General features: G+C 46.8%; 1 protein-coding gene across 2 annotated transcripts in view; it reads right to left on the bottom strand.

The window, feature by feature from the left end:
* The window catches only part of ANXA11 (annexin A11), a 40,126-nt gene extending 21,859 nt beyond the window's left edge, over positions 1-18,267 (bottom strand). Inside the window, exon 1 of one of the 2 annotated variants that reach the window (XM_082408769.1) lies at positions 18,013-18,267. The gene's annotated coding sequence lies outside the window, so the exon portion shown is untranslated. The remainder of the gene's footprint in view (positions 1-18,012) is intronic. The other variant, XM_082408770.1, reaches the window with a different exon arrangement.
* Positions 18,268-26,842: the final 8,575 nt, after the last annotated feature.

Below are 26,842 nucleotides of genomic sequence, written 5' to 3'. Positions count from 1 at the left end.
TAGGCAGGCGGGCTTCAGTAGTTGTGGCACGTGGGCTCAGTAGTTGTGGCTCGCCGGCTCTGGAGCACAGGCTCAGTAGTTGTGGCACACAGGCTCGGCTGCTCCGCAGCGTGTGGGATCTTCCTGGACCAGGGCTCAAACCCATGTCCCCTGCATTGACAGGCGGATTCTAAACCACTGCACCACCAGGGAAGTCCTGCAGAAGTTCTGATGTAACTGATTCTGTGCTCCACACTCTAGGAAACACACTTTCCTTTAAGGTACTTTGACACTTTCTAGTTTATTCTATCTAGACTTTATTCCCAGCAGTAAGCTCTGAGGATAAACACCAAACCTGGGCATCCCAGGATTCCATGAGACCAAGCCTCAGTTTACTAGGTGAATGTTGAAAGCATACAGCAGGTACATAGGGGGCTTCTCAGGGACTGTAAAATGCCCTGTTCCCTAAAACTGTGTACACAAGAATACCATTCAATTTCAAGGGCTCCGCAAAGGCTCTAGCCAGAGTCCCAAACACAGGAATCTAGAAATTGTTGTGTTGGGAGAAGAGGCAAAATCACCCAGAACAAGAGGCACCTCACTACCCTGACCTAGCCACACCCCCCATAATGGGGAGTCTTCTTGTTCCCCCACCCCAACAGTGGGAGATGGCAATAAGGGTTGGGTGATGGACTATGCACATCTTCTGGTGTCCTGCCTGACTTCCAGGGACATGGAGGAAAAAGGATGGTGGCAGGGCCATGCCTCATACAAGGATATAGCACTGTCCTCCCCAGAGGGCCAGGTGGGGACACAGCTTACAGCGGGCTAACACTGAGAGGAGGCAGAGACCTGGACGCATCTCCCAGCGCCAGAAGTTGCACGGCCGTGAGACCTCCCGCCCCAGTGCTCAGCAGCAAACCAAGAGGGCCTGGACTAGGGTGGACGCTTTCGTGGGATGACCTCTCCACTGGCCTTCCCAGTCTGGGGACTAGAGTATTTATTTGTGCTAGTTTTTTAACATTAAATCCTCAATCTGTTTTTATGTGAAAATTTAAATGTAGAGTTTAAACCATGCAGCTCAGATGATCCTTGCTGATTTCTTTTTAAAAATAAAAGGAAGAGAAGACAAGCTACAGAATGGAAGAAAATGTTTAAAAAGACACATCTGATAAAGGACTGTTATCCAAAATACAGAAAGAACTCTTAAAAACTCAACAATAAAGTACACCTGAAACTAACACCACATTGTAAATCAACTATACTTCAATTAAAAAAAAAACTCAATTAAAAAATGTCAAAAGACCTGAACAGGTATTTTGCCAAAGAATACATACAGATGGCAAAAAAGCATATGAAAAGATGCTCAACATTATACATCCTTAGGGAATTGCAAATTAAAATAACAATGAAATACTACTACACACCTATTAGAACGGCCAAAATCCAAAACACTGACGACACCAAATGCTGATGAGGATGTGAAGAAACAGGAACTCATTCATTGCTGGTGGAAATGCAAAATGGTACAGCCACTTTGGAAGGCAGTTTGGCAGTTTCTTACAAACTAAACATACTTACTCTTAGCATATGATCCAGCAACAGCACTCCTTGGTATTTACCCAAAGGAGCTGAAGACACACATGGACACAAAAACCTGTACATGGATATTTATAGTCGCTTTCTTCATAATTGCCAAAACTTGGAAGCAACCAAAATGCCTTCAAAAGGTGAATGGATAAATAAACTGTGGTACATCCAAACCATGGAATATTATTCAGCAGTAAAAGAAATGAGCTATCAAGCCACGAAAAGACAGGGAGGAACCTTAAAAGCGTATTATTAAGTGAAAGAAGCCAGTCTGAAAAGGCTATGTACTGCACGATTCCAGCTATATGTCATTCTAGAAGAGGTAAAACTGTGGAGAAGTTAAAAAATCAGTGATTACCAGGAGTTAGGGGGAGGAAGGGATGAATAGGCAGAGCACAAAGGATTTTTAAGACAGTGAAGCTATTCTGTACGACACTAAAATGGTGGATACATTAGTCAAAACCCATAGAATGTACCACACTAAGAGTGAACCCTAATGTAAACTACGGACTTTGGGTGATAATGCTGTGTCAATATAGGTTCATCAATTGTAACTCTGATGTGGCGTGATGATAGTGGCGGAGGTGGTGCTGTGAACCTAAACCTGCTCTAAAAAATAAATCACATTTAAAAATAAAAAATAAAAGGAATACAAACACATTGTAGGGAAATTCAAATGGAACAGAAAGGCACAAAGAAGCAAAATTCATTCTCCTCTCTAATCCCCTACTCAAAGGTCACCACTGAGCAGTTTCCAAAGTATAATTCAAGACAAAACACACACACACATACACACAAATGTAAATGCATATATGTATGTATATATATACAGTTTATGTATGTTCGTGTATACATATATGTATAATTTTTTAAAAAAACAAGAAAGAAATTTGCTTATCTGCAAACTCTCCTTGCTCCAGTGCAAAGCTAGGTTTGGGCAGGCTAAGGTGTAACCGGTCAGCCACATGCCTTCCTGGCCCACCTCCAGTACCTGGCTGCTGGGAGATGAAGGGTTAGCCAGCCCTGGGCCGGTCTGAGCAGCTCCTGACCGCCATACACTGCCCATTTCTCCGGGGTCACTGCTGGGAGGCAACAACCCAGAGCAGGGCGCGAATGGGGCCCAAAGCAAGACTATTTAAGGTAGTCAGTTCCAAGAATGTTAATACGGAAAAGGGCCCCGACCAGTGACCTGGAGCCAGACCCTCACCTCCCCAGACCTCGGGTGTGACAGGGGGCTTCACCTCTTGGGGCTCTTCCTAGTTGGACTCCTGAAGGGGACACCTCTTCAGGTTTTCACCCCAATCCTAGATTTACAGACTTCCTAAATGCCTATGCTGGAAGGAAACTTGAAGATTATTTAGTTTCTAACCACCTTGGTTTTGGAGCCAAAATATGCCAGGGACACCGTTTACTCAAGTCACAAACACATGGGGAGAGGGTCCAAGGTAGAACACTCAGCCTGCTGGGAGCAAAGCCTGCCTGCCTTTCCCTAAGAGGGTCATACTGCAAAACCTGTGACCATTTCAACCTGGGCTGGGCTGGCTTGTTTGGTGGTCCCAACCGGTCCTGCCATTGGTGACCTACTTTAAGACCCCTCCTCCAAGGACAGTGCAATGACTGCTTTGAACTGCGGTCGGCCAAGGACATTCTTCATGGCCAGGAGGTTCCAGAAACCCTCAGGTACCTCGGCTCCCACCACCTCCCTCTCCCCATACCTACAGGGACAGGAGGAGAGAAGCCTGGCACAGCCCAAGCTCTGCCACACACAGTCCTTCAAAGTCTTGCTCAGGTCTAGTCTGGACTCCCATCTCCAGCTCAGCCTTGCCAAGCAAAAACAGGCAGCATGATGTAGAGCTCAGTGCTTCCTGAACTGTGTTCCCCGACACCAACTTACATCTTACGAGTTGAGAATTTACCAGGTGCCCAGTTAAAAAAGAGAAAGAGATTAGTTGTCCAAAAACTTTGGAAAATGCTGCCTATTACATCCCCTTCTGGAAAAGTGCCAATACTTAATAGCATAATAAAGGCTCTGAGAAGTCCTGTAACAAAGGTGCCTGCTTAACTTTTTCCCTCAATTTCCCAACCTTACTAGGCAACAATAATAGTAGTTGACATTTATCGAATACTTACTATGCACTAGGCACTGTGTTAAGTGCTATACATGGAACAGAACTTTACAACAACTCTATAAGACAAATACTAAGATTATGATCTCTGTATTAGAGATAAGGAAACTGAGGTATGGAGAGATTATACAAGTTGCCCTAGGTTACAGCTAGTAAATGATAAGCCAGGATTCAAACCGAAGCAGTCAGGCTCCAAAGCTCAGGGCTTTTACCCCTACGCTGTACTTCCTCACAGAGCCCACCGGCCCCAGACACTAGTATTTCAAAGACCAAAACTTTAAAAACACTGGTTGATGGAATACAATAGAATTAGGAAGCAGGACACCAGGTTTCACCGTGATCCCGCGTACTTCACTAAAGGCAGTCTAGGGTGGTGGGAGGAACATGAACTCTGAGGCCAGATGGCCCAGGTTCAAATCCCAGTTCTGCTCCCTAAGAGGTGTGTGGTCTTGGGCAGGTTATTTAACCTTTCTGGGCTTCAGTTTTCCACATCTGTTAAACGTAGATAGTAATAGTTTAACATCAAATATGTTCTCACGATATCATTTAACCTCTCACTGTATCAGTTTCCCCAACATAAAATAGCAAACAGGATTAGAGGGTCCCAGAGGACCCTGGGCCATTTGATAATACACAGGATGAGAAATGTGGGAGCAGGGAGGGGACAGGGTGGAAAGCTGGGGGTCAGGACGGTGTGAAGAAGGGCAGAGGACAGGAGCAGTAAAGTCAGCTGGTTCCTTCTCCCACACCAAGCCCAGTGCAGCAGCAGATCCTGGATGGGAAGGGCTGTGGTGGATTTTCCAATCTCCCCGAGGAGAAACCACCAACAGGAAACTGGCAATGTTTTCTTTCCATCCCTGCTGCAGGCCTGGGTGCCCTGGAGGCTTGGTCCAAGCTCCAGGAAAAAAAGGGGGTGGGAGGGATGGAGGAGGAAGCACCTTTGAAAAGGCCTTTGGAAAAGAAACCTGCCCGGGAGCAGGGCCTCAGCCTGCACAAAGCTCCAGCCCTACTGTCAGCATGTCCACTCTGGGCCCGGCCCTGATAGAAACCATTTTCTCTGCTCTCAGTTGCCTTTCCAGACCAGGTCGTGGGAACTGAGAAGGAGTGAGGAGGGAGCGAGGCAGGAGGGAACACTTTCATGGAAAAGTACCTGCAGGTAGACACAGAGATTCACAGGAGGTCTCTCTACTAACTCCTCCACGGCACAGCCCTGGCAAACCTGGGTCACTCCAGCTCATCGGGAGAGTCCCCTGTGACAGGTGCCCATACCAAACAGGCTTCTGGAAGAGCCAACACTTAGTCAAATGCCAACCCCGATTCAGGATTTCTGAGGAGTGGAAAGCGGCCACAGAGGAAGCAGGTGAACCCAGGTATGGTGTCAGTATCTGGCTGACAACCAGGCCCAGGACATGACGGGGGCTCAGGCTGCGGTCCTTGTAGTCGCCAAGGTTCTTGTGACAGGCACAGTGGCAGTGAAAGAAAAATCCCCCCACCTAAGTCCAAGGTGTGGCCAGGACCTAAGGAAATACCCCCTTCCCCAAATACGGAAACCGTGGTTTGTTTCTAAGTGCAGCTCAGGCTGGGGGAGGCAGGTCTGTGTCTGTCAGTTTCACCACGTCGGCATGGGGAAGCTGCTGGCAATCACACCACCCGATCAGAAGGGGCTCCTCAGGACTAGCAGATGTAAATCAAGCACAAGTCCCAGAGTACTGGAGGCCTCCTGGCTGTCCCAGACTTAGCGCTCAAGTCCCTCCATTTCCTGCAAACTCCAACCCAAGCGCTGGAGATGGAATAGCGACACTAAAAAGTGTCAACGATCAAGGCACCATCAGGTTCCTTGTAGGTCTGTCAAAAATATTCCCAACAGACAGTCTGCACCCTGATCCCCCAGAACTGGTGACTATGTTGCCCTACATGACAAAGGGGCTTTGCAGATGTGATCAAGGTTACCAACCTTGAGATGGGGAGTGTATCCTAGATTATCCAGGTGGACCCATGAGTCCTTTCCTTGCTATGTTAAGGATGAAAGGAAAGGATGAGGAGAAATAAGGATGAAAAGAAAGAGATAAGAGGTTTGAGAGGGATTCCATCCATGCACGAAGGGCGCCAGGAGCCAAACAATGCAGACGGCCTCTAGAAGCTAGAAAAGACAAGGAAATGGATTCTCCTCTAGAGCTTCCGGAAAAGATATAACCCTGACAACAAACACCAGAAGACCCGTGAGACAAAACCGTACGACAGTGAAGTCATGTGCTAAAATGGGGCAGCCGCAAACAGTAGGGCAGTTCCTCAAAAAATTAAACGTACGACCTAGCAATTCCACTTCTGCATATGTACCCAAAAGAAGTGAAAGCAGGACTCGAACATATTTGTGCGGCAGTGTTCACAGAAGTTATTATTCACAGCAGCCAAAATGTGGAAACAACCCAAATGTCCATCAACAGGTGAATGGATAAGCAAAATGCGGTATATACATAACAGAAGAGTATTTGGCCTTAAAAAGGAAGGAAATTCTGACACATGCTAGAATATGGATGAATCTTGAGGTCATTCTGCTGAGTGAAATAAGCCAGTCAAAAGATAAATACTCTATGAGTCCACTTCTATGAGGCACCTGGAGTAGTCCGATTCAGAGACAGAAAGTAGAATGATGGTGCCGGGGTGGGGAGGGGGTGCGGAGAGTGGAGTGGGGGGTTAGTGTTTAATGGGGACAGAGTTTCAGTTTGGGAAGATGAAAAGTTCTGGAGATGGATGGTGGTGACGGTTGCACAATAATATGAATGTACTCAATGCCACCAAACAGCAGACCGAAAAATGGTTAAAATGGTATTTAAAAAAAAAAAAAAAGCTGTGTGTTTTTAAGCCACTAAATATGGATAATTTGCTACAGCAGCAATAGAAAGCAAGTATATACAGTGACCACCGCTTCTCTCCTTCCCTCCAGATCTTTCCATGGTGTCCTCTTTGAAAAGCCTTTCTTTGTATAAGAGATCAGTGCACAAGTCTACCTCAGTCAGCAAGAGAAGCAATAAACCAAGACCACAGAAAAAACCATTCCACCGAGAAGGGAGGGACCAGGTGCTCACGTCTCCTACCTGTCTGGGAATAAGAGCTCACTCAGTAAAGCTCTGCTTGCTTGTATTATTATCAGTCAACAAAGTCACCACGGTGAGACGCGGGGCTTGTGAGTGGGTTCCCGATGGCCGGCCAGGCACACCCAGCCAGCAATGCAAATGCTCTTGGGAGGGAAAAGGTGGGCAGTGTGATGTTCGGGTTGGTGGGGCAATCACACCCAGCCAGCCAACACCAAGCAACTGGGACACCAGAGATCATTCTGCCCTAGAGATGACTCAGTTCATTCCCGCCCACCCCACCTCGGCTCCGATTTCACAAGCGGAGAAACTGACAACCAGAGAGTGGAAGTGACAGGCCAAGGTGACACAGCAAGATCCTCCCACGGCTGGCTCAGGACCCGCCCACTTCCTGCTCCCAAGCCAAGGGCCCACTGTCCAAAAGGTAGGACCCCCGCCAACTGCTGAGTTTTCACAGCATCTTTAGAGGGAGGTTCAGGTTTTGTTGAGCCTGAAGCCTATATAATTTTAGGGGCCCTTTTAAGACCCTAGATGCAGAACACTTTCTTGCAAATTCTACAAAACTATGACTTTGTGAATTCACTGCCAGGGCCTCTCCCACAGCCTTGCAAAGGCCACATGCAAGTGACTGGAGGGTGGGGGGGCTTGAACCTGAAGGTTAAGTTTCATTAGCTTCACACTAGTTCCACCCCTGGGCTCAGAGAGGCACCCAGTGCTGGGCTAGACTTCCCTGAGCACAGGAGGAAAAAACAAAGTTCTGACCTGCACCAGGCTTTCTCCCTCTAGCTGGGGAGATAAACACAAAAGAGCAATCACAGGAAAATACCCACAAAATGTTTAAGAGCCACTCCCAGGCAGAATGGAGATTAAGGCTGAGAATCAGGAAAGGGCTCTGAGAGCAGAGAGGAGGAGGGAGGAGAGGTGGGAGGCATGGTGTCTAGGAAGGCGGCTTCTCTCTGATGGATGGGCCTCGGCAAACCCAAGGCTCCCCTGGGCATCTCTCCCTCATCTGTTAAACGAGTGAGCCTGCGAGGGATCCGTGGTTGTCAATCTGTGCTGCCCAGGACCTGGGGCTCCCTGGAGGTTTTGTAGTTCACAAACATTTATTTTGTTGTGGGGAGGGGAGGGGTGAGGCCACAAAAGAGACTCTCCAACTTAAATTTTGTTTTAAATGGAAAAACAGGAAACCTGGCAACAAGGGTCCAACATTCCCACGTGGTGGCACACAGCTAGGGCTGCAGCAGCTGCCCCTTCATCCAGGATGCCTGTTTGGGCTGCCCACTGTACCCACCAGGGCTGTCCCTACAAGGTACCCGTATTTGTAATGAAAGGAACAGATGTTCATCCAAGGCCCTGCCAGGTAAGAGGTGGGGAGAGGGGTGGCACACAAGACTAAAGACCTAAAGGCAGCAGGGAGTCCCTGGGCCTCTACATTCCTGGGGCCTGTTCAAATGCCTTTGGAAAGACCCAGTCCCTTCAAACCTAGAAGACCTGCGAGAGTATATACTCCAGCTCCTAGAAGCCCCAGGAAACCTCTCCTTCAAATAGCACTTATCAAGGGCTGCTCTTCTAATGGTGACCAGGTCCCCAGCCAGTCTTGTTCAGCTGGAAGCTGAAAAGAAATCCCCATCAGAATCTGCAGATCACACTGGAGGAGAAGATGCTCTTTCAGATCTCAGGTGGGGCTGATCACTGTGGGATGCTAAAGCCTGCCAACCTGCCCTGGGCTGTGCCATGGCAAGAAAATGGAAGGTCCCTGGAGGTCTCCGTGTGATGGAAAGAATGCAGGAAATGCATGTCTGGAGTTCAGTCAGGCCAATACCTCAGCACTTTCCATCTTCAGAACTTCTGCTCAGACAGTCCCTCTACCCGGTCTGTCCTCCTGTCTCCTTTGTGCCTTCCTTAGCCTAAGTTAATTCTGGCTTTCCTTTAAGCCAGATGGAGCCCCGCTTCTTTCAGGAAGCCCACCCTGATCTCTCCACCCACAACGATAATCTCCCTTTCTGGAACTTACCAGCACTTGGCCTAAAATGTTTTCTATGTCTTCTTAGTGCTCTAATAATACTCTCCCTTTTCCAGTACCTATGACAGGTACTAATATATATATTACCTCATTATATATCACCTCATTAACCTTTGCAATGATCCTGCAAGAGAGGTATTATCACCTGAAGGGAACTAAGGCTCAGGGACAATTCTTGACAAGCAAGGATCACACACCAGACTAGTGCCCGAGCCAGAACTACTTTTTCTAGGCCTCCCAGTGAGAAAGTCAGTACCCGGGATATAGGACAGGCCTCTCCTCTCCTCCTCCACTGGCCAGTATGGGGCAGGGCACAGCGAGGTCCCTGACATACACCAACAGGACACCAGTGTACCCTGATTCATCTCTTTCACACCCTGGTGGCACCTGTCCCAGTGACCTCTTCGATCAGAGCTTCTGGTACAGAGGCTCCAGGAATTCTGGGGGCAGAAAGGACTGATCTAAGACATTCCCTCTCTCCCTCCCACGACAAGGTAGAACCTCAAGTTATGTGAGAGGGCGTATGAACATCCCTGACTCTGCTGGGGCACTGCCTCACCTCTGAGGTGTGGGTCACTGATGCCATCAGGCCCCAGGAGCAAGCCAGGGAGCCCCAGGGCAGCATTCCACCAACCCTGACCGCCCTTTCCCAGGCACTGAACAAAAAGCCCACAGAAAGTGCTGTTAAACATTCAACTCCTCACCCACACCCATGAATGAGGAATAGCTGGAGCCCAGGTCAATCATTAGCCAGACAGTGCCTCAGACTCTGCCTTCCGAGGGCTGGCACCTGGGGCGGCCCAGCCTGGAGAAGCTCTGGGCAAAGCGGGCTGGAGAGTGGCCACGGACCAGTGTCCAGGCCTGACCAAGGGGTTGAACTTGAGCAAGCAGGCTCAGAAAGACACCTCTTAGAAATAAAGCCAGGTCTTCCCTGGTGGTGCAGTGGTTAAGAATCCGCCTGCCGGGCTTCCCTGGTGGCGCAGCGGTTGAGAATCTGCCTGCCAATGCAGGGGACATGGGCTCGAGCCCTGGTCTGGGAGGATCCCACATGCCACGGAGCAATTGGGCCTGTGAGCCACAACTACTGAGCCTGCGCGTCTGGAGCCCGTGCTCCGCAACAAGAGAGGCCGCGATAAAGAGAGGCCTGCGCACCACGATGAAGAGTGGTCCCCGCTCGCCACAACTAGAGAAAGCCCTCGCACAGAAACGAAGACCCAACACAGCCAAAAATAAATAAATAATAAATAAATAAGTTAATTAATTAATTAAAAAAGAATCCGCCTGCCAATGCAGGGGACACGGGTTTGAGCCCTGGGCCGGGAAGATCCCACATGCCGTGGAGCAACTAAGCCCATGCGCCACAACTACTGAGCCTGAGCTCTAGAGCCCGCAAGCCACAACTACTGAGCCCGCATGCCACAACTACTGAAGCCTGCGTGCTTACAGCCCATGCTCTGCAACAAGAGAAGTCACCGCAGTGGGAAGCCCGCACACCGCAACGAGGAGTAGCCCCCGCTCACCTCAACTAGAGAAAGCCCACGTGCAAAAATGAAGATCCAATGTAGCCAAAAATAATAAATAAATAAATTAAATAAATAAAAATTATTTAAAAAAATTAAAAAAAGAAATAAAGCCAATTCCCAGTGCGCTGGCATTTGGATTACACAGGAATCCTACAATATCAGGGCTGGAAGGGGCCTTCAGGAGATTCTTTGACTCAACCAGCTTATTTTACTGAGGTGGGAGCCGAGGCCTAGAGAGCAAGGCCTGCCTGGGCTCTCAGGATCGGCTGGGACAGGACAAAGACTCAAATCATGTTTCTCGACCTCCCGGCCGATGCATCGCGGCCCAGGCTGGCTCCCCTCCACTCACGCTTCTGGGCGCCATTCCACCTTCCTGGGCTGGAGAATGGACTTGGAAATGCAAAGGCTACCCCGGGAAAGACAGAATGAGAAAATGAGTCTGCTGCCTCCTAATAAAGCCCCATATCATCAAGCCACAGAGAAAGCATCCTCTGCCCAGGGAAGCCTCTGCCACATTGCTTCTCCCCAGGTTTACCCCCATGAGTTAACAAGAGCAGAGAGCAGGGGTTGGCAGCCACTTGTTTTGATCTCTCCAGGGTATCAGGAGCTGCACTGACCAACAGCCCAACTCAGTTCAGGGTTCAAATGGCTTCTGTCCCCAAGCTCTCCCGGAAATAGACACTGATGTGTCACACCTGGAGTTGATGAAGGTAAGTCGGGAGAAGGAAGCACAGTAAGACTCTCTCCATCCCAAAGCTGGGTCTTGGAGGGACACCCGCCCCCGCACCCCGAGGGGCCTCTAAGATCAGGAGGTGACTCCAAGTGGCAGAACGAATGGCTGCCAGACCTGACTATTGGGAAGGGCCTGGAAGCAGCGAGACCCTCAGAGCCATGAGCAAAGTAGCAGCAGCAATTTGCCCGTTTAGTCACCAGCCCTCAGGATCGGAGGCTGCCACCCCCTGCACTGCCTGCTGGCTTGCGCCTGTCACAAGATACCATTCCTACTTCCTAACCTAAGGAAGGCTGGCTTAGCCAATGGCGAAACCGACAAGCACAGGAGTAGTTTCAGACTGAGGACACCAGTGGGTGGTGTTCCAGAAACTTCGGTCGCCTCCCCCCTCAACCATCTGCCCCCTCTTGCTTCCATAACAGAACACTACCTGCAGCCTGGCACATGGCAGCCCCAAATAAGGACTATGTTTCCAAGCCTCCCTGGCAGCGAGACAGGGCCCTGTCAGGGAGTCAGCTGTCCTGGGCCTCGCAGGTAAGGGAAGCACCCAGAGCAGTACTGCCCAAGTGTGGTCCCCAGACTGACCGCATCAGCACAACCTGAGTACCTGTCAGAAAGGAAATTTCTTGGGCCTCACCACAGACCCCCTAAATCAGAACCTTTAGGGGTGGGGCCCAGGAATCTGTGTTTTAACAAACCTTCCCAGTTATTCTTAAACATGCTCAAGGTTGAAAACCAAAGCCATGGAGAATGCTGGGAGCAACTTTTCATAAGGAGCCTCGTGCCTGGACAACCTCATGGAACAGACACTTATCAACTCTGGACTCCAATTTCTGGAGAAAGAGAAACTCCTCTCTTAAATCATGGCCAAACCTGAATCCTAATGCAAGTGGGTGGGGAAGAGGAAGGAAGAGGAATGATGAGAAACTTAACCCAGACAGCAGAAATCAGGAAAGAAACAACACCCAAGTATAGTAAATAATAAACAGAAAACAAGACACAAGAAATAAAATCAAGACTATCTGGTATGCAAACAGTCTGAATTCTCTACCAAAGACAGAAATGACCAAATTCGGTTTGTTGCTATTATCACTGCTTTCTGCCATGTCCCCCAACCCCAGTCACGTGCTGATTACAAGAGAAACACTTTTTTTTTTAAAGGAGAAAGAAAAGTTAAAAATTAAGGCAAAGACATACTAGCTAAACACAAAGAAAAACCAGAAGTGGAAATATTAATATTAAAAACATGTTGAGGACTTTCCAATAATCCTGCCTCTGCAAACTGAGGGTTTTTTCCAACCATTTCTCAGCCATCTGGAAACACAAGACTTGGAAAACTACTCCCTAGGAATCCATGGTACAACAGGGCTTAGGCCATTCTAGTCCCTTGAAATAGTTTATGTGACTTAAAACACAAGCATAGAAATGAGTGTAAAACTTGTGGCCCAAGTCTTTATACCTGACATTTGGCCCTGGGACATTTTTGTGTACTGTTTTGTCACATCCCTTGGGGAACAAAGAAAGTCCGTCTTGCCGCTTCAGATGAAGAAGGAAATGTAATTGCGAGTCACAGCCGTCCACCTCCTTGGACCTACGGGATGGGGGGGAACCAAACACAAAGGCAGAGGAGTGGTACCCAGGCCCATCTCTGGGCGTTGCAGACAGATCTCCTTTTATCCATCCCTCCTAAAACCTGGCTATCATGGGGGCCACTGGGACAGGCAAGGAGGGGGAGCTCACAGTAATCCTCACTCAGAAGCAAGCAGGGGCAGCCTGATTACTACCTACTCTGCATGAGTCTAAGTGGAAACTAATGGATGCGGCTTACTCCCTCCCTGACTGACGCCTGCCTCCAAATTTCTGAGCCTTTCACTTACTGTCCTATAAAATGCACTTAGTTACTAATTTTAGGACTGTAAAGAAGAAGGGAGTCTCCCAGATTCTTGGAGATATATGCTCCTAAAAGAGTTAATACAGAATTTAAGGCCAAAGGTCAAAAGCATTGAATAAGCAACAAATGACAAAAGGTACAATCCACAAAGGTAAGCTTGATAAACCTGTATACACCAAACATGCATGCCAAATTCATAAATCCAGGACAAATATAAGTTGAGCTTGACTCAAAAAAAAGATTCAATAAGCAGGGATGCACAGGGCAACCTCAAGATCACAGATTTATCTGAAGTCTGTATCCCACAGAGAGTACACGGCCATGAAACCTTTTCACAGTGATTGTGTAGCTGGCCACAAAGAAAATCGTAATACAGTCCAACAAGAGATTTTGCTGAGCACATTCACTCAATAAAACTAGCAGTCAACATTAAAATATGACCATATCCCCCACAAAACTTACTCAAAAATTCAGGACGTGGGCTTCCCTGGTGGTGCAGTGGTTGAGAATCTGCCTGCTAATGCAGGGGACACGGGTTCGAGCCCTGGTCTGGGAAGATCCCACATGCCGCGGAGCAACTAGGCCCGTGAGCCACAACTACTGAGCCTGAACGTCTGGAGCTTGTGCTCCGCAACAAGAGAGGCCGCGATAGAGGCCCGCGCACCGCGATGAAGAGTGGCCCCCGCTTGCCGCAACTAGAGAAAGCCCTCGCACAGAAACGAAGACCCAACATAGCAATCAATCAATCAATCAATCAATAAATCTTTAAAAAAAAAAAAAAAAGAGCTACTTCTGTTAGCTCTGATCTCAAAACTAATGAAAGTCAATAGTGATTAAAAAAAAAAAAAAAAAAATTCAGGACGCTGCCTTCTAAAAAAATCCTTGGATCAAAACTGATCTACAGAGTACTAGAAAGCAATGGAAAGGTGAGCATTTCATACAAAGGCCCACTGGCTAGAGTTGTACTCAGAGGAAAACGTTGAGATTTATATACTTTTTTAATTAAAAGACTAAAAATAAATGAATCAATTTAGATGTTAAAAGTAGAGCAACAAAATAAGCCAGAAGTAAAAAGAAATGAGTAACAATAAAGGTTGAAATGAATGACCAAAAAACAGAAAAAAAAAGTAGGAAAAAAAAATTATTTACAAATAATTTCCAAATTATATGACATATATTTTATGAGATATATATATATCTCCAGCATATCCAATTGGAATCCTATTCTTAATAGCTAATGAAGACATTCTACATCACAAGGCCTGTAATCTGTCCCTGATTTGGAAAACTTAATATCATAAAAATGTGAACTCTTCCTTATAAATAAAACATTCAATGACATTCCAATCAGGATTTTATAGATTGTTTACTCCAACACCATTTCAAACTATAAAAAGTCAACAGTCTCCATACCCAGCAATGGGGGAAAGGTTGAATAAATTATTTTACATCTGTACTACAGAACAGGCAGGGGACAACCTAGGGTGGGTAGGGGTGGCCTCTGCTTTTGTGCTCCCAGCACAGGGCTGGGCAAACAGTGGATACTCACTAACACTGAGTTCAACAGAAATATCCCTTGTCACCTGCTTCCTAAAATAGCCGTGACCTTTTAGGTGGACACAGCAAGCTGATGTCTGCTATCACCAGCCCCCACATACACACCCTTTTCCCCCAGGGATGCCACTCCCCAGGCTTAATCTGCCATATACTCCCTCTGGCTCCCTGTTATCAGCCTCTGAGTTTCTCCTTGTCCCTCACACTGTCCTCTAAGCCAGTCTCTCCCCACGCTACAGGTGTAAGAGGCTGGGGGCTCCTGACTTCCCTCTCAATTTCAGGAGTGATTCCTCCCCCTTTTTTCTGCTAAGGTAGTGGGACCTTCAGGAGCACAAGCCCCTGGAAGACTAGACACTCAGAGATCACAGAACCAGAAGTCAGCTACCTGCCATCTGCACACTCCACCCCCAGCTTCAAGATTCCTCGCAGGAACACAACCAAGATATCAACACTGCCATTACCACCCCCTAACTGATCTCAAACCCCTTTTGCAAACATCTTCTCACCAGATTGTGCAAACAACCATGTGAGGTAGGCATTTTACCACCCAGAACACTGGGACTCTATGGGGCTATGTGGCTTGTCCCAGGATACCAAGCATGGATGGGAACTCTGTCTCCTCACCCCTCCATTGGCCTCACCTGTTACTTTCTCACATCAGGAGCAAAGTCAGCTGTGGTTCAAGTCACTGTTCATGCAGCACCGTCAGGATTCTCCCAAATACAAACCACCACGTGACATCAGACCTTTATTTCACGGGGTACCGGGCTCAGGGTCAGTAAGCCTAATATGGTATGGTTTCAGGGTTATTAGAAAGCACCACTGCATTTCACAACTCCTTTTAAAAATGCAAATTCCCAACAAGGAAACTTTGGTTTCTTCACTTCCCCTAAGAGCTTTTCTATTTAGGTAGCCCTCAGATTCCTGATGTTCTGCAGGCAATGGGCTCACAGGGTGCTGTGGACAAAAACTCAGAGAAACCTGAGTCTGTTTGCTTGGCTGTGATTGTAAAATACACCTACACACAGAATCTTCCTCCAGTGGCCCCCATGGGACAAGTATCAGGGACTGCTTCAGGCTTAGCGGGGGGGAAAAGACGGCAGCTGAGAAGAGGAAGGAGCAGGAAGGAAGGGGAGCTCCACAAAGACCCTGGGTCCTCTGAACATACAGCACTCGGCACAGATTTCATTTCTACATTCACCTCCTGCCCACACAGGCTTCCCCCGCACCACCTCCACCAGTGAATTCCCAAGAAAAACCCACACTCACCTATTCTGGCTCAATTCTCACTCCTACCACCTCAAACTACCCATCCTCCCAAAATCACGTGGCCAAGGCATCACTAATGGATCTTAGGTGCAGCAATCCAGGATGAGCCCTGACTACCATCCTTGCCCTGGAGACATAAAGGAGTCCAAGGGGACTCCCACTTGGCCTCTCAGCCAGTTCCTAGGCCCACCTCTCAGTCTGGACTCACTTCCATCTCACTCTCCCAAGTTGTTGTTTTTTTGGCCTATCCAGATGCAGCTTCCAAAGTCAAATATTTTAAGAACAGGGAAACCTTACTTCCCTGGCCTGCCTCTTTCACTTAGCTAATATCTACTGAGTACCGACATTCGGCAAGGTCCCCTCTGGATGCTGTGAGACCAAGAGATGAGTGAGAAATACCCCCCATCCTCCAGACACAGGGGACGGGGCAGAGAGAAGACTTGTGGCCATATAATTATTGCTCCAAGGGGAGTATTGAGAAGTGATGCCAAAGGAGTGGAGGAGGGCTGCATGGGCTCACAGCATGTCTTGTCCCTTCCTGCTCCAGGCACCTGGATGGCTCCCAGGAGGGTGGTGAATAACGGGCAGAATTGGGGGAAGGAGGGCAGAACAGCGGGAGCTAAGACAGAGGACCAGGTCAGAAGGAGAGTAATTCAACTCGGACCTTCAGGGCACAAAGGGAGTGATAGCTATTGTTGTTATTACTGTTGACTCTTACAGAAGATTACTCATGCGCCAGGCCCTGCTGTAAGCTTTATGTCTATCCTGGGACACAGGGGTATGGTGCACCAGTCACCACCTGATCAGATCAGTGCCTGAGCTGTATGGTTGTTAAGTATATTAACTCATTTAATCCTCACAATAACCCTGTGAGGTAGGTATTATTATTACCACCCACTTTAAAGATGAGGAAATGAAGGCATAGAGACTAGTAAGAGGCGAGATTCGGGAGGGATGCAGGAGCCCGAGGGAGTGAGCACCCCATGCCAGGGTAACAAATAGCCCTGGCACCTCACCTGGCCTCTCCTGTCAGGGAACACCTGGTAGCATGGAGAGTGCCTTGAGGGAAGGGGCCCTGTTAATCCTCCTGGAATCCCCAACAACTGACTGAAACAAGGAAGGAATGGAGGAGCGTAATGAGAGCCCGCAGGGGTGATCAAGATAGCACGCCCTAACTGTCCAGCTCCTGGACTCAGCCTGGCACTGCCCTGTAAACTTTTGTTCCTGCCGTGGGGCAGGGCAGAGGCTCACCCCTCACAGGGCCACTCCATACCCAGGTCAAAGCAGCAGGGAGCAAAGTGAAGGCAGGGAGGGAAGGCAGAGCGACGGGCTACCACAGATACCCCAGGTCTGTCCTATAACACCCAATCTCCGAAGAAAGGTCACTGATTAGAGGGGCAGGGACAGAAATGTACCAGGCAAACTGTTCCCAGCTTGGGCTAGAACTGTCTAGCTTAGCTTCTCCTCCCCAAAGTCTCAAGCTGATGAACTGCACAACTCTCCTTTAAGCCAACAGATGCGTTTCTACCTTTTTAAATCTTCAGGGTACTGGGTAGAGCCCAGCGGGAGGTAAAAGTCAAGAATCTCTCCCTGAAACTGTAGCTCAAGGTTGAAATGGGGGAAAGGCAGAGAAGGTAAACACACAGGTGAACACAGCACCTGGGATGGATCCCGCATTCTCTCAAATAGAGTGCCTTACAAATCAACTCCAACTAGCAGCTCCCAGGAATTTCCGTCTTTCCAGTTCCGGAGGAAAGTTCCTGAAGGCAGCCTCCTCTGCTAGCTCTCCTCAACATAAGCCCTTCCCAGAAGGGTACACACACTCCCAAGAACTCAGCGGGGTCAGAGGGGCCGTGGCCACCGGCCATCCCCACACCAGCCAGTCGCCTTCTTGTCGCAGGTTCACCCGGTCCCAATCCGGCCCAGGCCCTGAGCCTCAGACTCCGGCGGAGCAGCACAATCACGTGGCCCTGGCCACTGGGGGCCCCGCCTGTGCACCCCCCCCACCCCACAGGGAGGGCTCCCCGCCGTTGACCGAGCTGGGCAGCCAGGCCGACTCAGCCCGTCCGGGACCAGCCCGACACCCGCCCCCTTACCCCCACGCCATGTAACCAGGAAGCCGCAGGGCCGGAACGGGAGGGGGCGAGGAACAGTCCGGGGCCTTCCGGCGGGGGCGGCGTAACCCTGCCACCGCCCCGTCCCTTGCCCCCAGCAGGCCGGGGAACCCTCACTCACCTAGCCACTGGCCACCGGGGTGGGGGACCGCGAGGGGCGAACGGGGACGCGGGCAGCAGCGGCTCTCTCTGCGGGCGTCCCAGGCGCGACACCTCGGACCGGCCTCGAGTTATGTCCCACTCCCGCTCTCGGGGCTCGCTGAGCACTCGGGACCCGCGAGCTGCTCAGCAGTCAGGGAGGGTCGGGAGGAGGAGCCGCAGGGCGGAAAACTCCCCTCTCCCGCCGCCCCAACGCGCCCCGGGGCGGAGCCGCGTGCGCCCGGGCGGGGCGGGCCCTAGGGGCGTGGTCTGCGCGCGGCCCCGCCCCCAGGTGAGGGCTGTCCTGGGCCCGCAGGCTGCGAGCGACCTCCCCAAGGAGGGGAAGGAAGCTACAGGGCCTTCCGTCGCGGGAGGAGGATACAGCAGGCCGGTCCTGCCCTGCGCCGCACTCGTGGGGAGGGGATTTACCCAAGCCCCCTCCAGCCCAGTGTACCTTACTTAGTGACTGTGTACATTAAAAAGGTGACCCTCTCTACGTTAAAAAGGTGACACAACACTATGGAAATGGAGATGGGGGTGGGAGAGTAGCTTTATAGTGCAGAAACTGCGACCAACTACCTTAGCCAGATGATCAAGGTAAACATCAAGAATGTTAAATCAACAGTGATAGCATGGGGGCTTCCCTGGTGGCGCAGTAGTTGAGAATCTGCCTTTTAATGCAGGGGACACGGGTTCGAGCCCTGGTCTGGGAAGATCCCACATGCCGCGGAGCAACTGGGCCCGTGAGCCACAACTACTGAGCCTGCGCGTCTGGAGCCTGTGCTCCGCAACAAGAGAGGCCGCGATACTGAGAGGCCCGCGCACCGCGATGAAGAGTGGCCCCCGCTTGCCGCAACTAGAGGAAGCCCTCGCACAGAAACGAAGACCCAACACAGCCAAATAAATAAATAATAATTAAAGGTGCTAAAAATAAAAAATAAATGAAAAGGTCATTTCCCATTAAAAAAAAAAAACAAACAGTGATAGTGTGTACCGATGGTGGTCTTCCTCACAAGTATACATATTCACAGTTTAATCGTGAGAAAAACATGAGACAAATCCCAGTTCAGGCATATTTTACGGAAAACTTGGCCGGTACTCCTCAAAAATTGTCAAGGGCATCAAAACCAAGGAAAGTCTGAGACACACACTGTCACAGCCAAGAGAAGCCTGAGGAGATGCGAAAACTAAATGTAACGTGGTATCCTGGATGGGATCCTGGAAAAAGGGCATTAGCTAAAAACTAAGAACATCTGAATAAAGTATGGAGTTTAATTAATAATAACGCATAAATATTGGCTCATTCATTGTAGCAAAACACCATGCTAATAAAAGATAGTAATAGCAGAAACTGGAGTTTATGAGAACTCTATTTGAACTTTTCTGTAAATCTAAAACTATTCTGAAAAATAAAGTTTTTTTTTTGAAAAAAGGTCACCTACGCAATATATGAACATATTTATTTATATTGATATTATATATTAAATATTTTAAAAAACAGATTCACTCTTCATTCCCCCAGCCCACTTTTGGGCTTGCCTTTCATACATTACGTAGATGTACTGTCTACAAAACGGTGTTGCTGTATTTTTCTGCAACGCGCTTTTTTACTCACTAGATCTTGGAGGGTCTTTGCACGCAAGCGCACCTGGATCAACTTGGTTCTTCCTAAACACTGCACGATACTAGCGGTCTTGTGCGTCACCATTCTTAATTACTTAGCTCTTTACGAAAGGACTTTTAGATTGTTGCCCGTTTGAGGCTGTTCAAAAAAAAAACCTGCTGGTCCAGCTTGCGTTTTAATAGTGCAAGGAGCGGGACTGGGGCGGGTGCGGTGGGCCGCAGAGGAGGCCGGCGTGCTGGGGCTGGACGCAAGCCGTGCCCTGCGGCAGCCTTGGCCCCAGCCCAGCTACGAACCTTGGGGATCCAGTCATCTTCCGCAGCCTCTCCAACAACCCTACCTCCCCCAAGGCGCGGCTCTTTCTCGGGACTGGACTGCATTTTTTGGAGATGATTGGGCGGGGAAGGATGAAACTCAGGCCAAAGGCTCGGGAGCTGCTCGGAGGAAATGCGCGCCGGAGCTGAACAAGAGTGGAGGGTCAGAGGCACAAGGCGTCTCTCCCAGGGTTGTTGTTACTCGGGTGGGGACGCCTGCGGCGGCACAGGAGCAGACGCCAGTGTGAAGCCCCCGACCGAATTGGTGGCGTTCCGGAGGTCTTCTGTTACCGGGCGCTCTCTCTGGGCTGGGGGTTTTGTCCGGGAAGGTCACCTGGCACCCACCCAGCCCTTTCTTTTGCCTGGACACCCTGCACCCCCTCCCTGCGGCGTTCCCTGCTCCCCGGCTGCAGCAAAAGCGAGCTTCTTTGAATGGCTCATTTTTCTCGTGGCTGAGCGAATGCTTCTTGAAATACCACTTTAAAAGATAATAAACAAATCATTTAGGGTGGAATTCCTTCTATTTGTAGCACAAACTTTTCTGCCTTAGAACAGAGACCCTCGAGGCCAGAATGGTGAATAGCTACCACTGTGCTTTTCATGACTCGGTAGGAACACCACGTGGGGGAAAAGACTATAGATTTGGTGTTTGGGTTCTGGTTCCCATTCTGACACTCGCAAGCGATGCGTTCTCCAAACCTTGGTTTTCTCGCCTATAAAAATTTCAAAACAATCTATAAAGATCTGGAAAGTAACCTCTGCTTCATTGTTGCTCAGGGTTGATGCAAACATCAAAAGAAGCAAGGGAAAGTAAGTGCCTTGTAAGAAGGTCAAGTGCTGTAGAGCACTTGAGAGTAGTACAGTACTGTCATCTTTCTTACATCGATTCATTCAACTGACAGTGGTTGAATACAGCCAGCGTGACCCAGCCAACGTGACCAGCCCTATGCTAGGTGCCACAGGAAGAGGTGCAAAAGAAAATTCCTTTGCTCTAAACACAGCTCTTTAATGGAGAAAAAATTAAATAGTAAATACCCCACACAATAGAGGCTTGCAAAAAGGATACCTGGGGTAAGTGAGATGCAGGTGAGAGACTGGAGTACAGAAAGTCTTCTGATCAGTCTTGCCAGACTTTGCAATGAATATCCTTCTAATTTTTAAAATCATGGTAATTCTTTTAAAAAAATTACCTATTCCTTTAATTTCTACTTTTATCTTTGTATCAATAGTTTTGTTCCTTCTATTTTCTTTGTGTTTGCTCTGCTGTTCTTTTTCTGGTTTCTAGAGTTGAATATTAGAGTTATTTATTCTCAGAATCTTTTGTTGTTTTCTTATATTTATGTGAGAGCAGAAATGTCCCTTTAAATCCTGCTTTAACTACATATCACAAGTTTTAATATGCCATGCTTTTGTTATGCCTTAGTTATAAATATTTTGGGTTTTTTTCCACTAGAATTTTATCCTTAATTCATGGACTATTTAGAAGTGTGTTTTCCAATTTTGTTTTCAAAGTTATGGCTTTTTAAAAAATATTCTGTCACAGATTTCTAACTCTAATTCTTGGAGATGAGAGATGTGCTCTTTTTAGAATTTGTTAAGACTTTTTGTTGTCTAGTAAACAGACTTTGAATGTCCCAGTTTTTGTAAATGTATATTAACTCTTTACATGTGCAAGATTCTCTCTATATAGCTCTCCATCCAGTTTGCTAATCTGTTTACTTAGATTGCTTTTATCCTGAGGTTCTTTTCTGTTCAATCCATTGATTTGTGAGACAGTTTAACATTTTCCACTTTTTTGTAGTTTGTCAACTTCTGCCTATAATTTGGTCTGATTTTGCCTTATAATTTTGAGGACACATTATTAGGTTCATACAAGTTCATAATTGTTTTATCTTTTGGTGACTATCTCCTTTTATTACTTTTCTCCTTAAAAAATTATTATGCCTGCTCTTAGTGTTGCTATCTAAGATAGTGCTTGTCTAATATATGTTTTCTCTCTCTCTTTTTCACTCTTACTATATTGTTCTTTAGGTTTTTCTCTTGGAAATGACATAAATTTTTTTTCCACAAATGAAAAAATAGATCTAAGTATCTGCTTTTAATTGGTGAGTTTAACCAGTTTATATTGATAATGACTACAGAAATATTGGGACTTATTTCTGCCCCTTTTTTGTTATTGTTATATGTGTGTGTGTGTATATATGTGTGTGTGTGTGTGTGTGTGTGTGTGTGTGTGTGTGTGTATATATATATATATGCCCTCAGGACTGATATACTAATATGCAACTAGAACAAGTTGATATAACAAATTGAAATTCTTCTGTCCTGTTTGGTAAATAGCTGTTGCCTTGAGACCTTACATTACCCCCACCCCTGACCTTCCCCTGATCTAGCAACAAAAGAGGCAGTGCTTGTCACAGGGAGGCCTTCCAGGACCTCTTCCAAGTCTCTAATTGGTCAGCAGACAGGCCATAGAGGTGGCTTAATATTTGAATATCATGTGACATATGCTTTCTCTTGGTTTCTTTTTTCTCTTTTCCTACCTACCTTTGGATTGTTTGAATTTTCTTTGTTTAAACAGGGGAGTGATACTAGAATTACAAATGTATGAATAAATAACCGCTTACTGGATACATTTACCAGAATATCCCTCAAAAATCACCAACTTATAATGTCAAAAAATGAACTAACCATCTTTCCCTCTCAACCTGCTTTTCCTCTGGGTCCTATATCTCGGGTGAGATACCACCTTCTGCCAAGGCATCCAGGCTAGAGCTCTGGTAGCCACTTGATTTCCCTTTGCCAGAATCCCCTTCCAAGTCCTGTACATTAGGAAGATTCACCACGAAGCTGCAGGGCCCCTTGTTTCCATGGACTCCTCATGGGAGAGGCTTAGCAGTGTTTTACGCGGTCGTATGTTTTTGTGGAATTTGCAAAAGTAAGCTATTTTAGGTACAAACAGTTAAGATGGCAGCCTCTTTCTACTCTGATTTCTCCTCCATCTCAGTTCTTTTCAAGCCCCTCCCGTGAGTTGGAGTGCCCATGGGCACTTGGGGGTCTGGCTAGGGAAAGGTGAGCTGGAGATACATTTAGTTTGGGTTTAGTAGGATATGTTTATGTTGTTAGCAGTCACTTCTATGTGTAATTACATTACTGCTAGTCTTCCCAGTGTAGGAATAGCTTTTAGGAACACTGTTCTGATTCAGCTAGTAGAGCCAGAGATCGTATCTTAATAATAAATGTGTCCAAATAGCATCTGTTCTCAGAAATATGTAGGTAGTAGAGGAGAAACAAGATTCTACATTTATAGAGCCAGAAATTGGTCTATGGAAAACTCTTTCAACGACTGTATGTATAAAGTTTTAAGCATGTAAGTCTATTCTCGTCCATGCCTATTTAAAATAAAAGTTCTCCCACTGTACATAAAATAACTAACAAGGACCATCTGTATAGTACAGGGAACTATACTCAATATCTTGTAATAACCTATAATGGAAAAGAATCTGTAAAAGAATATATATATAGTTATATATATCTGAATCACTTTTCTGTACACCTGAAACTCATGCAACATTGTAAGTCAATTATGCTTCAATAAAAAGAAAAAAAAAGAAAAGTTCTTTCCTATAGGGAATGTTCTTGATAAGGTAACCTATACAATGATAACATACACACATATATACATACATCTCTTTTGAACAATTTCAGGGAATATATTTTATTAAACTCTTGTGTAATAAGGCACAAACTGTGGGAGTACTGCAAATCGAAGCATGCCTGCATGTGAAATTAAATGTTTCATGCATCTCACTGTATCAGATTGCATCTTAGCTTCTCTGATGTATTTCATCCTAATGAAGTCTGTAAATTCCAGAGGCATACACTAAGAAAATATTAAATTTCATGATAACTTTATATGAAATACTTACATCTACAAGGATAACACAAAACTCAATTCACCACCACAATCAGAACATTCATGTTAAACTGGATTGTATCGATTCAAGAAGTATTTAAGATTAGACACTGTGTAAGAAAACTTAAAATGCCCTGAAATCTCATAGCTCATACATGAAACTTGGTAGAAGTATTTCCAACTTTGACAATAGTTGTAAAAATTTACATGATACTACCAGCAGTATTAACTATTTGCAGCGAAAATAGCTTACTTTTGCAAATTTTACAAAAACATATGACCATACTGGAAGAAGACTGAAGTCTCTTTCTAGTCTACCTAAAGAAAACCAATACTATTAGAAAATCCTGCCTGTCTGTAGATTTTTCTTCCTAAATATTTATTGCACTGACCCCTACTCTCCATCCCATAAGTACCACTGCCCTAGTTTCTAGGGTCTTATGATTTCTAACCTGGACTTCTGCAGGAGCTTTCTAGCTTGTCTTCCTGGCTCCAGTGTCATTCCACTCAAACCTACCCTCCAGAGTGGCACAAGACGCACATCTGACTATGCCATTCCTTTAGAACCATCTGGAACTCTCCAGGATAAGGTTAAACCTCTTAACCTGGCACAGAAGACCATGCCCTGCCTCTCCCTTTGCAGCTCGTACAGGTCCTATTTCTCTCAAAATGTCAAGTGCCTGTAATCCCTCCTCCCCGGCTACCGTACTGTGTCGTGTGTGTCCCCATACTTTTGCTCTTGACGTCTTCCAGCCTGCAGTGGCCTTCTCTCCCTTTTCACTAGGCTGCTCCTACTCATTCTCCAAGATTCTGCTTAATTTTCATCTTTTCTAGAAATCCTCTGACTTCCTTCTTCATCATAGTGGACTGAGTACCTGACCCAAACTCCAGAAATGACAGGAAAGGAAAAAGTTAGTGTCCTCAAAAAAAGATGACAGATGTTCAGAGAATCAGAAGTGCTGAGGAATTTCTAAGAAACTGAAAGCAGACACAACGAGATTTAACATTACAGCCCAGCTCATGAGCGTACACTACATAAATTCTTTTTTTTTGATTTTAACAATTTTTACTTTTTTAATTAATTTTTACTGGAGTATAGTTGCTTTACAACTACATATATTCTTGAATGTCTGCACTACAACATATACTACAAAAGCAAGAACAGCAACAAGGGCACTCCATGCCCGGAGATAGGCGAGGTGTGGAGCGAGAGGGGGCCAATGGAGTACTGCTGGGAAGGTTAGACAAGCATCCCCATGGGAGCAGCTAGATGAGCTGACTCCTGGACAGCTCCCTAAATCCCACCCTTGCAAACAAGGTGGCCAAGACAGGAGGGTCTGTCTCCAGGTGCAAGCTGTATTAAGGGAGTGAGAGACAGCGCAGGGCCCAGATGGATGGCAAAGCCAGGGAGGAAAGGTAGCAGCTAAGCCCCAAAGACCACCCAAAAGAGCATCCACTCATGGGGCATCCAGCCCACTCTGCACCCTCCCTGGAAGCAATGTGGAACACACATTTGCAAAATGGTTTTCACCCCTCCTCAGAGTGGGTTATGCAAGCAGATTTCTTGCAGGAAATCTCACAGGAAAACACAAATTCATTGTCAAAAAATTAAAGGTCACTGGAGAAGCACCAACACTAGGAAAGAGTTACTGAGTATTTATATGTCGGGCACTATTCTAAATGTACTGCATGCACTTAAAAAAAAAAAAACAAGAAAACTTTAACCCTACCAGAATCTTTTAAGGTAGAACTATTTTTATCCCCATTTTACAAATGAGGAAACTAAACTAAGGTATAAGTGATTAAGTAACTTCCTGCAAAGTCATACAGCTTAGTGTGTGAAGCACGATTCTGCCCCCCAGGCTGTCTGCTGCAGATTCCAAGATTAAACAGAACAAATAGGACAACCAGTACTGAGCTTTGAAGTAAGCATAATTAATATTCTCAAATAAGAGAGGATAAAAAGAATCAGTTAGAGATGTTGGAAATAAAAAATACATCATTTATAATTATAGTGAAAAAAACTGCCTCAGTGGATGAGCTAAGTAGTAGAATGTGTGCAGCTGAAGAACTCATGGGCTAAAAGATTGGACCAAGCAATTTTCCCTGAAAATAACAGGAAGGGAAATAAATAGAAACTAGAAAAGATAATGGACATGGAAGATCGTTGCAGAAATGCCAACATCCATCCATCACATGATACAAAAAGAGAGACTGGAGTAATGGATGTCCAGTTAAGTGTGGTTGATTGGCAGCACAAGTTTATTTCCTCTTCCTCCCCAAATCCTGGTAAAAGGACAAGAGAGGAATAGCAAAGGTAAAATCCTACGAGAGCAAAGGAACAAGAGAGAAGAAAATAGTGGACGAGAATTTTTAACACATTTTTAGATGATAGAAAACATGGAGAAGTGGTAACTAACTTGGTAGAATAGAGGATGCTTCAACATGGGGGCCCCCAGAGGGAGAAAACAAGGAGAAGCCAGCTATTTCTCCCCACCCCACCCAGAGGGCAACAGGGGCACCGGTGGAAACCCTAGGTCACCTTTCCTATCTCCTTCAGGGAGATATGGGAGAAAGGAGACTTATTTGTCATATAAGTTGAACTGTGGGGACTGCAAAATGGTAGATGTAAGACAATGAATTTGGGAGGAGGAGCTAAGGAGCTGGGCTAAGCAAGGAATAAGCAAAATCTGCATATTGAATAATGGGACCCCAGTCCCCAGCAAGTGAGCAACCTGATTTACCATCCACAAGCAGGCAACTGGAGGATTCATCTGTGCAGAAAATGAGCATCGCAGACAAACGTCCTCCAATGACTGATAGTTACTGGTTCTCTCAATGCCAACGCTGATGGATGCTTAAACACCCTGCAGTGAACTCCATCAGTCAACAAGCCCAATTCCCACCCAGAGATTCCAGGCGGTGTTTTGTGCCTCACCTCCAAACGCAGATGTCCAGCCCA

The sequence above is a fragment of the Balaenoptera borealis genome (assembly GCF_965194805.1).
Source record: "Balaenoptera borealis genome assembly, chromosome: 10".
Taxonomy (NCBI): Eukaryota; Metazoa; Chordata; class Mammalia; order Artiodactyla; family Balaenopteridae; genus Balaenoptera; species Balaenoptera borealis.
Note: the sequence above shows the minus strand (reverse complement) of the source record. Positions and strands in the feature narration are given on the sequence as shown.